Below are 14,359 nucleotides of genomic sequence, written 5' to 3' on the forward strand. Positions count from 1 at the left end.
CCGCCCGGTCCCTATAGATCCAGGCCAGGCCGGGACAGTTATAAAATGTAACTATGTCCAAATGTATTAATAGAAGTACAACTTACAAAAAGAAAGAATAATATTAATAACTCTATATGTATACATATATTCAACACTCTATTTAGATTAATATTAATCTAGAATAAAATTAAAAACTCTATATACATATATTCAACACTATTTAGATGCATATAAATTGCTATGCATCTATAATGGACTTCTAAAGGATTGCTCTGAAGGGCCTTGAACCCACGCAGGTAAAGAAGACATCTGGAACAGGTAAATACAGGTGAATTCAGCTCATCAGCAAACACACTTAGACACACACAGATAAATCCTGGCAATCGAAGGGAGGTGTCAACGGGGTGGTGGGGGGGCGGCGGTTCAATAAGATACATACATATACTCATCCAGATACATAACAAATAAGCAACAAATGGTTATCAAAGACAAAATATGAGTCACTGAATACAAAATATAAGGCACGTACCCTCCTTCACGGTATCAGTATCACTGTGATTACTAGAATCTCCTCTAGGGGAAAAGACCCTAGAGCCAGCTCCTGAAAAGGGGAAAAAGGGCTGGCTCCCAATATCTCCCCTCCAACCGGTGTGTGGCCAGGACCCTTACCTTTCAGGAGGTCCTTTTGCAGTTCCTCACCCCTCTCCAAGGGGTCTCTTCCCCTGTGGGAAACCCTTGCCCAATAACTCACGACTCCGGGGCCGTGAAAGGGGATCAGCTCTCTTCTACCTGACCTGCTCCTCGCTGCCAAGCCTCTCAGGCCCTGGCTCCATCCCAGCTGCCTGCCTGCTAGTGGCCCTGAGCAGCCGTGTGCTCCTGGAGGCTACTGCCCTCTCGCTGGGGTTGGAGGCCTGGGCCGCCTCGTGCAATGCCAGGACTTGGTTCACTCTGGGACCCTTCCTGTGCTCAGATGAGTGCCAGTGCCCAAGCCACTGCTATTGGCTGCCAGGATCTAGTTCTGCCGTGCACCGTCCCTGTGCACCGAGGCCCTGGCCACTTTCCAGGGGTTGCAAACCCTTGCCGCTGCTCATGGCTCCCCGGGCCCAGATCCGTTCAGTGGCACCTGCACCGCACCCTGGCAGCACACCGGGGGTTGCAGACCTGAGCCCCTTGCTCCCAGGGTCTGGCTCTGTGCAGTACCACCTGCGCCGTATCCCTGTGTGCCGCTCTGTGCACCGTGTGTTGGAGCTGGAGCCGACCTCCGCTCCCTGGCCGCCACGGGCCCTCTTCTGGAGCTCTTCAGGGGCAACGGGAACAGCCCCGCTGGGCAGCTCGTCCTAGCTCCGCTCTGTTTTGCCCCTCGGCATGTCTCTCCTTGTGCTGGGCACTCTGCTCCTTTTATACTCTCCAGGGCTCTGCCCTTGAAGTCTTCTGGACCTGACAGTGTTGCAGTCTACAATCAGGTCCACTCCCCCTCCCCTCAGGAAAGGGGCGTGCCTTGACTCTTCTTGCTGCCTCCTGATTGGTGAATGGGCCCCACCAATCAAAACAGCTGAATCTCAAGCCCAGGGTCCAAAAGGAAAGCCTGCTGCACAAGCATATTTATGCAGGATCACTTATTGTATTTCTCCCTCACCCACGTTTCCCTATTATTCATGACTGGCAAATGTTTGGATTTCTGATGTTTTCTCCTACTTTAATGTGATCAGTAGAGGGCCAGATTCTCAGCTAGATACATCAACCATTGCTCTATTTCTGCTGATTTGCACCATCTGGGTACCTGGCCCAGATATTCTGTACAGAAAATATTTTACCAGCACAATATGATACTAGATGTCTCCTAAGTGCATCAGTTGTTTAACAGTAAGAATCATTTCCTTAGGTTTTAATTTTATCTACTGAGTCAGTTCCCAACATCAGTGAGTATAAATGTTAGCATCTTGTGTATTTTCCCACTTTTTTTTTCATTTCTGTGCATATACCAGCTCACAGTTGGCTTAGAGTTTATAACTGCATACAGTGCCTTGCTGTGACTATTTCTTCCCCTAAGCTTTCCTTGACACACTGTCTTATCTCTAGAAGAAAAACTAGGAGATCTCTGGGCCAAATCCTTATGTGAAGGAAATCAGCATAGCCCCCTGTCTGTCAGTGAAGCTAGGGTGATTTGTATCTGCTAAGAATTTAGACCTCTGAGTCAGGGCTTTTTTCATTTCTTGGCGCTTTTGCAAAGAAAACAGGAAAGGACGAGTCATGCATTAGAAATACATGCAAAAGCTGCAATTGGTCATGTCTGATGGCCAGCGAGAATTGGCTGAGCCCAGTGTCTGGAAAATCTTAAACTTGTTCACTGTAAAGTGTTTCCAAACCAAGATACTTTGCAGAGATCTGAGAACATGCACAAGAAAAATCTGCTACCCGATAAAAAGAAAAATAGTGCTGGAGATGCTGTTTGCAGTGCCTGCCTGGGCTTATCTCATGTATTATTCCTACAGGATGTCACAGAGTCAAGAGATACTGAATTGATTGACATCTGTAAAAGTCTCACCTCATCTCCTGAACTCTCCTGTTTTGCTTCGTGTCCTCAAATCTGGATTCTCCAGCTACAAGATCCTAATCTGCATCATTTCTCATCTGCGTGAGAGCAGGTTTATCCCGTGCTGACTCTAGCTAAGAGGGCTGTACTGCAGAGATGGAAAATGCAGCTTGCTTATAGCCCAAAGTAGCACTGCCTGTGCTGGTTGAGCTCTGTAAAGTGACTCTGTAAAGCATTACTTGGCTTTGGATTCATAAACAGCAACCCATCAGGATTAATGCTGGGTGCCACGGAAATGTCTACACAGATAAAACTGTTGAGTGTAAGATTCACTTCATCTGCAGCCAGCCTGGGGGAGTCTACCTCCCAACACCAGCCTAGCACATCAACTGGACAGATGCCTTGCAGTGCCAAGGGGATTGAGGTCATTGCTGATCTACCTAGCCTCCCCCGTTCATGGCCTTCAGCTGTCCTCAAACTGATCTTGTATGCTGGACCTATCAAAAGTGTTTTGGAGACCAGCTGCTTGGCATGCAGGGATGGCATGGGCATCATGTCTGGATGGACTTTGAGTCAAGTTGGTAGAAGTAAAAAATCATAGAAAATCAGGGCTGGGAGGGACCTCAGGAAGTCATCTCGTCCAACCCCCTGCTCAAAGCAGGACCAGCCTCAACTGGATCATCTCAGCCAGGGCTTTGCCAAGCCGGGTCTTAAAAAGCTCTAAGGATGGAGACTCCACCACTTCTCTAAGTAACCCCTTCCAGTGTTTTACTACCGTCCTAGTGAGAAAGCTTTTCCTAATATCCAACCTCAACTTCCCTTGCTGCAACTTGGGCGCACTGCTCCTTGTCCTGTCATCTGCCCCCACTGAGAACAGTCCAGCTCCAGCCTTTATGTGACCACCGTTTTGTTGTCACCAAAAACCTCACATCACCCATGCTTGGGGAAAGCAGAGACATTGCACCATCCTGGGCCAGTGCAGAGAGTTAAGGCCAAGTGTCATTAGCACTTCCAGGCTTTCTCCAAGTAGTCTCAGAAGGAAAGAGAGCCTTGGAGCACTTTGCAAGAGAGAGACACTGTGGCTGATGGGCAGTTGCTCAGGGCCCCTCTGATCCTTCCTGTAAAGAACAGAATCTGTGAAGCAAAGATCCGGCTGCATCCACACAAATGTTGCAGCAAGCTTCCTCAGACAGAGGCATGAAAGGCTGTAGCAAGGGCTTGTGATCTCTGTCCCTTGCCAAAAGAGACTGATAAGCAAAGAAACTCATGGAGTCTTGGTTCCATGTTCTGGAAGCTAGATTATGATGGAAACCAAAATAAATATCTCCTATGGGGTGAAGGGAGTCTCTGTGTATTGCCAGTGAGTGCTCCCAGGTCAAACTAGCATAGCCAAAGGCAGATTTTTTTCCCCCCTGCCAGAATCCGACTCTGAAAGTTTAGTGTTCTCTGTATAATGACCTGATTGGTGGGTGCAGATAATAAATTTGCACTGATAACCCGGTAGATGTCCATCAAAGTCGGGTTGTCAGCTGGTTTAAACCACATGTTATAGGCTTGATGCACAAATGAAATGTTATTGCCTGTATTTTAATCATGTCACATTCGATCATCACAGTGTTCCTTTCTCGGCTGGAAACCTGTGAAATTGGTATAGAGTTACTGGCTTCAGTGGAGCTGAATAATTTAAATTGTCTGAGGCTTTGACCCATGCTTTCTAACACCAGTGCCCACGGTTGACTGTCAACACAGAACTGCAGGAGCACAACTCTATGATTCTATAGAAATAAGAGGCTGCTGTTTTGGAAAATGTTGCCTGCTGGTACCATATGTGTCTTGGGAGCAAGCTTTTCATAATCACTTTTTTCTTGCTTTTTCCTGTTGAGGGGAAGGTAGGGAGGGGCAGATTGCAGGACTTCTTGGTCTAGATTCACACCCCTTTCAATAAGACTCCATCTTCCCTATGCACCTCCCCTTTTTTTACCAAATAGACAGCCTGTTAGAGGAAACAAAAAACCAGGATGTGAAGGAGCCAGCTTTTGGGTGCCAAACCCAAGACCCAGTCCCATATGCTTTATAGACCAGTGGAACTGGAAACAATCCACACCCCCACTTCCAGTGCAGTGCATGGGCTAATTTGCCTCCACTGGGAGGCAGAGCTAATTCACACGCTGGCCCAGTGGCAAACAAACACTATTGTATTGCTTCTGGATCAGGAGATATCCCACAGCGACCTCCCAAACTGCCAGCCATGCCAGTCCATATAATGCCAGTCCATATCATGCCAAGTCTTCTCCACAGATGCAACACAATGCTGACCGATACCAACACAGGGTCAAGTTTTCAAATTTGTGATGCAAGTCTCGTTTCAGGGACTCCTTGGGGATAGCTGGACGTAGCTCCAATATTGGGGTCCATCCTGGAAAATTTGGGACTGGTGGTTGCTTTAACAAGATGCGGGGCATTGCTAAAGGAACTATAGATCTCAACTTTGAAAACAAACCAGACCGAAGCTCAAGATTACTTTCTGTGCTTTCTGGCTGCAGAATGAGAGTTCCTCTGGGCAGGGGTCATACTTTGAATCTGTGTCTTACACGGCACCCAGCCCTCAACAGCTATAATATAAACATGTTGCCTGGGCTGGAGGCTGAAGTTCCCTGACTCTCTGCAGAGCGGGTACAACGGGGGCAGTGGCAGCTGGATGTCAGGTGCATATATATGAGCCAAATTCAGTTGACCTCATTTCAAGTTCACAGGGGAATGGGAGCGACTCAAACTCATTCAATATAGTCCTCCAAATAGCTATCAAATGGTAACAACTGAGCTAGGGCAGCGAAAAGTTGTCCATTGTCACTCTCCGGAAGGGGTCCCAAGCTTAGTCATTTGCTGTGTAGAACTGGGTAAGTTTGCTCGGGTGCCCGATTGGAGACATCTTGGCTTGATTTTCAAAGGTGCTGGGCATCTGTGGCACTCATTGCCTTCCTTGACCATACTTTAAATGGTAAGCCTTCACCTCCCTCTTCCTTAGTTTTCTTATTTAATAGGTATTGTAAAATCTTATTAATTCTGGTGTTTTGAGCTCCTCAGATAAAAGCTGCTACATGCTGTAAATTCACGTTACTGTCGACAGGCACCAAAGATGCTCTAAACAGCCTCTTGAGCTCTTTGTCGACTGATTCTCATAAAGGAAGCTATGCTCTAGAAACCACATGTATTTATGCAGACAATCCTCAGAGTCCTGCGTTAGAACAACAAATAACTAACTTTGCAATAACTCGTGGGTGTCAGAGCCTTGCCACATGTTTTTTTAATTAGATATATGACTGGTTTGAAATCAGCAGCCTGAAATGAAATGTTACTATAAAATTAAATGATTGCTGTTTTGGCCAGATATTTGGCGCAAGGCTGTTCCAATTAATAAAATGTATTTGATAATAACTTTCCAGTTACAAAACTGTGCTCACAACATGTGCAAACCACCCAGATGTGCATAATAGGTATTAACACAACTGCAAATCAAGCAGCAGTAATAATTTGCAAATGAATTTTATCTTATTTTCCCCCTCTCTCCTTAACCACATTTCTTGTTTTATTATGGTTGTCCTCCTGGCTTGCTCTCATACCAGGCTCATCATACCTGTGACATTTTAGCATCACCTAGATTACCAGAAGATCCTGTTCCTTCTCTTTCTATAGCCTGGATGGATCAGGTTCTGTGCTTCATTTGTGAGGAAAGGCAACTTGCATTTTGTCTGAGATGCAGAGTTTGTTTCTCTGCTACTTCTTGTTTATTTTCATTTCTTCATAGTATTTACCTTATTTTGGCCTGAACCCGAAAGGTACTGAGTTCCCGCAATGCCCAACAAGCCTTTGGGTCAGAACAGGTTGTAGAGTACCAAGGTTATGTACTTTAGGTTGCTACCAAATACACCAGCATGTGGGAGCTTTGCTGTCAAATCTGAAGGATCATGGAGTTCAGTTTTTAATGCATCTGTGGAGTTTCCCACGTGGTACAAGCAGTTGGAACTGCAGTGCAATAAAATTCCTTTGTCTGGGACCAACTCCAAAGTCATCACATTAAAATCTTGAACCACATGCATGCAAGCAAGCCACGTATGACTAGAAGAGTACTTGGTTTAAGGGGAGCACTTGACACCTCTCTCTTGCAGTAGAGGAGAAGAAAGGTCACTTCTGAAGTCTGTTCACTTAGGTAGTGAACAGAGAGCCCTACAGCTAGATTTGAATGGCATTCTAGTTCACGCCCATAGCTCTGAGTTCAGGGGCAAGGAGATAAGTTGTGTATTTGCCTCTGGGGTTTGTGGAATGTCCTTCCAGATGTCAGTAGTCCTTTGTGGAGATTCTCAGGGTCTGAGTCTACAGTTTGGTATTATCTGGGATTTGGCTTAAGGCTGTCCATCAGTAAATATCATCTAAAGTGCTTTTTTATGAGTTATGTGTAACATTCCTATGGGGTCTCCACTTACCACATCATCATCATAAGCAATATTGCTTTTCTAAATGTTGGATTTAGTTAGAGGCTGTATAATTTAACTCCTGGTAGCAACTGAAGACAGATATCCCACAAGCACCTTAGGCTGGATCTTATTAACCTCTTGGGGCCTTTGTACTCATCATGTTTTTTGCCCTTTCATGCGCTGCAACTGTGTGTCTGTTTGCACAAGCAAGATTACCGGACACTTTAAAAGTCTTTCTTGTGCTTTAAAGTAAAACTCCTTGGACATAATTTAGTTTGGGTCACTGGGAATTAAAGTGTTGTGTCCATGTATTCATTGTGTGCAATCACAAAGGCACTCAAAGACTGTAATGAGCCTCTTTGTCCACCAGATGGCTGCAACTTTTTTGTAGTTCACCCCTTCAAATTGCTTTCACTTTCAAATTGCTTCTGTTTCTTTTCTTGTGTAGTTTGCCAGCTCCCTGCAGCTCGGGCTTGGGCACAGAGCATGAGGCATGGGGTATGGGATGGGGGCTCTGGGTTGGGGCAACAGCACTGAACCTTCCCACTTTTCTGCGGCCCTGGCCGGAGACCAGACTTAATTAGCTTGAAAACCTAGTGTGTGCAAACACTGACGTGACGCTCCAAAATAAACCAGCTTAACTTTTATAAACCTATTTAATTTAATGAGGATTAAAACCCATGGTGTGTACAGGTGCTCTTGGAGCCTAGGTGGACTTAGGTCTCTTAAGTGTCATCCTTTTTCCCTCTGCTTGAGTCGCTGAACAAACATAAATCCAAAAGCTGGATGGGTCCTCATCCTTGTCCCTTTTTATAATTTACTCCAAGATAAGGGCATGCTACAAGCAGGGTGAATTAGGATCCCACTGAGATGTCTAACTCTACCAGTTAACTAGTATGTGAAATAGGATCTGAACCCTTCCCTTTACTTTATCTTCCAACGCCAACCACCTCAGATTCCTTCCCCAAGTTGGCTGTGTAACAGAGGGCCAATGAGGGAGAACACAGGCTTCAGATGCATGTTGTTGGGGACAGCTGTTAAGCCAGGAGCATTATAGTAAGCAGCTCAGCTGTGCAAGCTGCAGCAGAGCGGACAGCTCCTTGAGCTAAAGGGGGACACCTGGCCTAAAACAGAGTTAAGGGAAGGCCATGTGACTGGAAATGAGTAGAGTCAAGGAAGATATAAACTCAGCCCTGAATCAGAGTAGGCATTCAGGCCCTGCTCCCATGATGGAGAGGATCTCCTCCCTGCAGGAGAGGCTGCAGAGAAGCTCAAGACCTAGAGAGGGGATTGTAGCATATAGGGACCTGGAATGTGATGCACAATTGTGTTAGAGACCCGTGGGTTTATGTTTGCGGTTAGTGTTAAGTTTAACCAGATGTTTGAATTGTGGCTATGGGGGTGGTGTTGAGGCCCCAGATGTTGCCTGAGGAGCGTGCTGTGCTTTGAACCCTGCAAGGGCTAGGGTCCCAAAAGACAGAGACAGCAGAGGGGCTGAGAGGGCTGACCCTGAGCACAGGAAGAAAATTAGAGTAAGACCCATAAGGCATGGGTGTATTATGGAGGAGGATGGAGGCCATAATTAGAACCCTTAAGATGCAATTGGAACCAAGAAGGCTATTATTAGTGCCCTAAGGTGGTTGGGGCTTGCAGGGCCATGATTGGTACCCAGAGGTCCAGCTGAGTGCCAGCTGGGTATAAGTAGCATGACTAAGGAATAGCACCATTTTTGTTAGTAGACTGGGGGTCTGGCAATGAGGAGGCCCAAGGGTCCAGCTCATCAAGGGAAGTGAGACTACGAACAGCACCACCAGGACCACTCCTAGATTCTGGGGGCAGCATCCCTACATCCTGTAACAGGTACATCAAGGCAAGGCAAGTGAGACAGTGCAAGGGGGTACTCTGAAGAGCTGTAGTGAGGGACAGGATTAGCTTGGCCCCTAGCTAATAGGTGCCATGGCTACCCTTGCTACAGGCCTCAAATCTTCCTTACCTAGCCACCCATTTACTTCAGCAAATCCATTAACCCACATTCTGCCATGCTGCTCCATACTTTTTCCAGGCAGACTACTATCTTTTATATTAACATCTAATGAATGGTATTCGAGATGCATTTTGCATATTGACTGGCACTGTGGTGGCACACGGTACCCTACAGCATCTTTCAGTGTTCGGGGGCTGTGTGAGTTCACCTACCTTTGCGAACATTGCCAGAGTCAACCGAGTACCATCTACACCGAGAATCCTGTGTACGTTGACCACAGAGTCCTATACAAGAGAGATTATTAGTTTGTATATGCTGACAGGCAAATATATGATAGCAAAGAGAGTAGGGATTATTCAGTACTTTTCTTTGCTCAGTTGCTGGCTCATTATAAAATATAATGTGTAATACTAATGCTAAACCATGCACATGATGTTCAGTGGCTTTTTTTCTCCTGCTTGTTGTTGTTGTTGGTTTGGGGTTTTTTTTTTTTTACAGGGCTTCCTTTTGTATCGGGTGCATTGAATTCTCAACGGGAAAATTTCCTAACACACATTCAATCTATACTTTAATGACTAGATAAATACTATGCCTGATCCGTAATCCCATCCTGCTGGTTAGTCTTTGCCAATAGTATATAAAATTAATAGTGCAGTAAGCTTGAAAATTGCTGGCAATGTCTTTGTGGCTTGGCCGCTTTCCTGTAGCTTCAGTTCCTAGTCATTATGGGCAGCTGGAGTAAACACTAAGGGTCCTGGATAAGAGGAAATATTGTGATCAGGAATGCATTTCAAGCAGCAGAGGCCCTTCAAAAAACCCTGTTTACTTGTCAGAGTATTAAGACCCCCTGGAAATGATTGGATATTGCAAACCTGCACTTGAGGGATAATAGCCAATGACTGAATGAGAGGTGATACCTGGCATTTACATAATACCTTTATTCCCATAGAAAAGTTTTAGAAAGAATGAGCCAAATTCTGTGCTTCCAGAAGGGTGCAGAACTCTTCCTTCCTTTGCTGGACATTGTGTGCATGTAACCAAAGGCAAAATTTGGCACCCTCTCTATATATAAAGTCCACTTCCCCACCATTGAAAAGCAGCCAACACAGAGTTAAAAGTAGCAGCTGTTTATCAGCATACAGAAATGCTATATTACAGTGTAGGCTGTAACTTTTGTAACTGTTGTAACCTAAAACATCAGGAGGAATGAGAGTTGAACAGTTTTCTACTTACTGCTGCCACTAGGTTGTTTGATTAAGGGCTGGCATTGTGCCTAGCTCTCAGCAAGACATGACTATAAAGAGAGGTCCGTGCCCATTTTCCTAGCATGAGTTTTTAGGTTGTCATATGTAAATGAAAACATTTCCATACAACCATACAGTTTACACCTGGTAGGTGTGATTCCTAATGCTATCCTGCTAGCTTTTCTGTAATGATTAATTCTTCTGGGCTGTCACAGGTGTTCCTTCAGGTGTTCAATATGACACTTCCCTGATAGCGTGGGATAAAGACAGGCATGAGTTCTGGGTGGCTGACTTAATCAAGAAGAGCAAAGCTGCAAGTGAGTTCTGATTCCTCCCAAAACGAGTGCAGTGATAAATGTTGCTCATCCTTGCATTGTGGATTTTGAGGAAAGTTGTGCATACAGAGGAAAAGGAGAAAACATTTCTTGGGCAAGCTGCTTATAAACAATGAGTCAGTTCTGGAGCTCCTATGATTTACAGCTCTTTTGAGATCAATACATGGATTTACATCAGCTGAGGATCTTGCTGGATGTGTGTGGCTGCTGCTGTAAAGTGGCTCATCAGTGCTTCCAGCAAGATCCATAATGATGTGATAAAGTATAAACATTTTATTGGCACTTACTTGAATGCTCTCCAATAGCTTTTGCATAACTCTGTTGTTTGGGAATAATGTAGCCCTCCAAAATTCAAGCCTCTTCGTATTGAATCTTCATCATTTTGAGACAAAGATATGCAAGGACAGGTCCCTAATTGGAATAATTTGACTTATCTGCATTTGAGCCATTGGGGACATCAGTTAATGTCCACTGAAGATCTGGCCCATAGCAGCTAGTTCTAAATAGCCATCGAATTCACATTCAATTATACTTGGAACAAATGTGTGATGTACTTGCTAGGGCTGTGTGAAGCTTCGGTCCCTGATTCAATTCAGTGGAGGTTCAGCCCAATTCAGTGGCCGAATCTCCTAATCCGAATCAAGTCAGAGGACCCTTTAATCTCTCTGAATTGAATTGGAAGTCTCCAAATTGATTTGGAGAGATTTGGAAAGCTTTGGAGATTTGTATGTAGACAGAGCTTTAAATGTTTTTTCTACATACCTCCGGGTATCAGGTGGCTCTTGAGTGCTGAAATGCTGGGTGCATGGAGCGTGCCACGAGAGTGCGGGGGGCTCCCAGATGCACTTGGCATTGGACCCAGAAGTGGGCCAGAAGCACTTTCGGTCCTCTTCCAGGTCCACAGGGGAGCACGTTTCTGCCCCCGCACACCCCCCAGCTCAGTGACTGGTGCCTCCTGGGTCTGGGCTGGGGAGCACCCAAAGTACCTCCAATTCACTTCTGGGCTTACTGCTGAGCACGTGGAGGCCCCCACCCTGCACTCCTGTGGGATGCTCCATGGTCTCCAGCATTGCAGCGATCACAAGCCACACTGGTACCTCAAGGTATGTAGAAAAAACTTCTAAAGTTGTGTCTATGTCCGAAACACTGATTCTCCGAATCAGCATCAAATCTTCAGATTTAGATTCGACCGAATTGAATCAGGGACAGCTCTCTGAATCAATTAATCATAGATTCATAGATTTAGGGTTGGAAGGGACCTAGTAGATCTTCTAGCCCAACCCCCCGCCAGGGCGGGAGAACAACAAAACCCCAAAACAAAAACGGGACTCAAATGAGTCCAGCCAGGTAGGCATCCAGCCTCTTCTTAAAGACCCCCAGGGTAGGGGCCAGCACCACTTCCCTTGGAAGTTGGTTCCAGCTCCTAGCCGCCCTAACTGTGAAGTAGTTTTTGCGGATGTCCAATCTATACCTCCTCTCCATCAACTTGTGCCCATTACTCCTTGTTATGCCAGCGGGCGCTAGGGGAAACAGCGTCTCCCCCAAACCCTTCTGGTCCCCCCTAGTGAGTTTATAGACGGTCACCAGGTCCCCCCTCAGCCTTCTCTTGTGGAGGCTGAATAGGTTCAGGTCCCGCAGTCTCTCACTGTAGGGTCTGCCCTGTTGTCCCCGGATCATGCGGGTGGCCCTCCTCTGGACCCTCTCCATGTTGTCCACATCCCTCTTGAAATGGGGCGCACAGAACTGGACACAATACTCCAGCTGTGGCCTGACCAGCGTCGCGTAGAGGGGGAGGATCACCTCCTTGGCTCTACTCGAGATGCACCTGTGGATGCACGACAAGGTCCGGTTAGCCCTGCCAACCATGACCTCGCATTGTCGGCCCATGTTCATCTTGGAGTCAATAATGACTCCAAGATCTCTTTCTGCCTCCGTGCTCTCAAGTAGGGAGTTCCCCATTGTGTAAGTGTGCTGCTGGTTCCTACTGCCCAAGTGCAGCACCCTGCACTTGTCCGTATTGAAACGCATCCTGTTCCTGTTAGCCCACCCCTGTAACCTATCCAGATCCCTCTGCAATCTCTCACTCCCTGCTAGCGTGCTCACCTCCCCCCAAATTTTGGTGTCATCAGCGAATTTAAACAGGTTACTTTCCACCCCATCATCCAGATCGCTGATGAAGAAATTGAACAGCGCAGGCCCCAGGACCGAGCCCTGGGGGACTCCGCTACCCACCTCCCCCCAGGTCGAGTATGACCCATCCACCACCACCCTCTGAGTGCGACCCCTCAGCCAATCTGCAATCCATCTGACTGTGTAGGCATCGATGCCACGGTCACCAAGTTTTTTAACTAGGATGGGGTGAGAGACGGTGTGAAAGGCCTTGCTGAAGTCCAGAAAGACTACATCCACCGCGACACCTGCATTCATGGCCTTTGTGACCTGATCGTAGAAGGCAATCAGGTTGGTCTGACATGATTCACATAATCGATTCACTGTCCCTGATTCGGGCCGAATCCGAATCAAATGGGGCCTGCTTTGCACACCCCTGGTACTTGCACCCAACTCTCAGCAATAGAAATTGTCTAAACCAGGGATGCCAAATATATTGGATGGATCTGGTCTGTGTAGCTGTGTCCTGTAGCCCATGGGGCTTATGGAGGGGTCAAGAATTTGGAAGTGGGGGGAGCAGGGACAAGGCCTCTGACCAAATTTAAGGATACGGAGCCCTACCAGTGACATGGTTCAGTGGCAGTGAGTGAGTGATGGCTGCCGTAACCCCCTTGGCTCCCTGATGCTGCTTGCTTCATTACTGCCACTGCTTACTCCACTGCCAGAGGTGGGTCTGGTTCTGTCCCAAGAGGAAGCCTACACATACACAGAGGTGGATCCAGATTCAGCCTGTGGAGCCAGGATCAAACAAATTTGACACTCCTTGTCTAAGCAAAGGCACTGATGAGTTCTTTGCTTTGCACAGATGTGCCAAGAAAGATTCAGCCTCTTATTTGATCTGTTAAGACCAAGTGTCACCTTCACTTTTATTGGCAGGGTTTATGATCAAGACTTCCCTTAATTTACCTGTAACCAGCCAGCCATTCATAACACAGAGCTTGTCAGTAAATCATATAGAACAGCAATTCCATTCTTTTGGTTATTTGTTCGCCGAAGGTTTGTTGCATAGGGAACACAGACAAACATTCACATGATCCGCTTTGAATTTTTCATAAAGAAAAGGCGCTCAAAGCAGAGTCAACACAAATCTTTATAGGAATCCTCATCTCCAGTAGATCCAGGCCTCCAGATGTTTTTCATTTCAGCAAGGAACAAGGCGTACTGTCAGCTGACAACACACAATAGGTTACTATAGCACTGCAACAGACAACTAACATGCTGGTTGGAATCAGAAAAACTAATTAAGGCAGGGCAGGACAAAGTCATTATAAGCAATGATGAAGGATCTCTTCAGAAGAGTAATCATGAAAATCCTTCATTTGAGATTGTTTTGGGGGCTTGGCTCTGCAAAAACTCTGGTTCAGGTCCTCAGTGAGTGCATCTATGTGTGCTATTAGTGCAATGAGGTAAATTCTGTTGCAGTTTGTGTTGGAGTTTATTGCTTCTGGATGCCACGTTTGCACGTGTGCCAAGAACTGCAGCATGTTGAGTGGAAGTGGAACAGCCCCCCAGGAGGTGTGAGGGATCAGTCTGCCAGCCTGGGGGTGCTCTGACTCAGGTCAACATGCTGCGGAGGGGCTGGCTGGGGCACAAAGGTGCTCCAGAGTGGGGATAGCCAGCAGGCAGCTCCCGCACTAAAG

Source organism: Gavialis gangeticus, unplaced genomic scaffold (genome assembly GCF_001723915.1).
Source record: "Gavialis gangeticus isolate Ggan-Ray unplaced genomic scaffold, GavGan_comp1, whole genome shotgun sequence".
NCBI lineage: Eukaryota > Metazoa > Chordata > Crocodylia > Gavialidae > Gavialis > Gavialis gangeticus.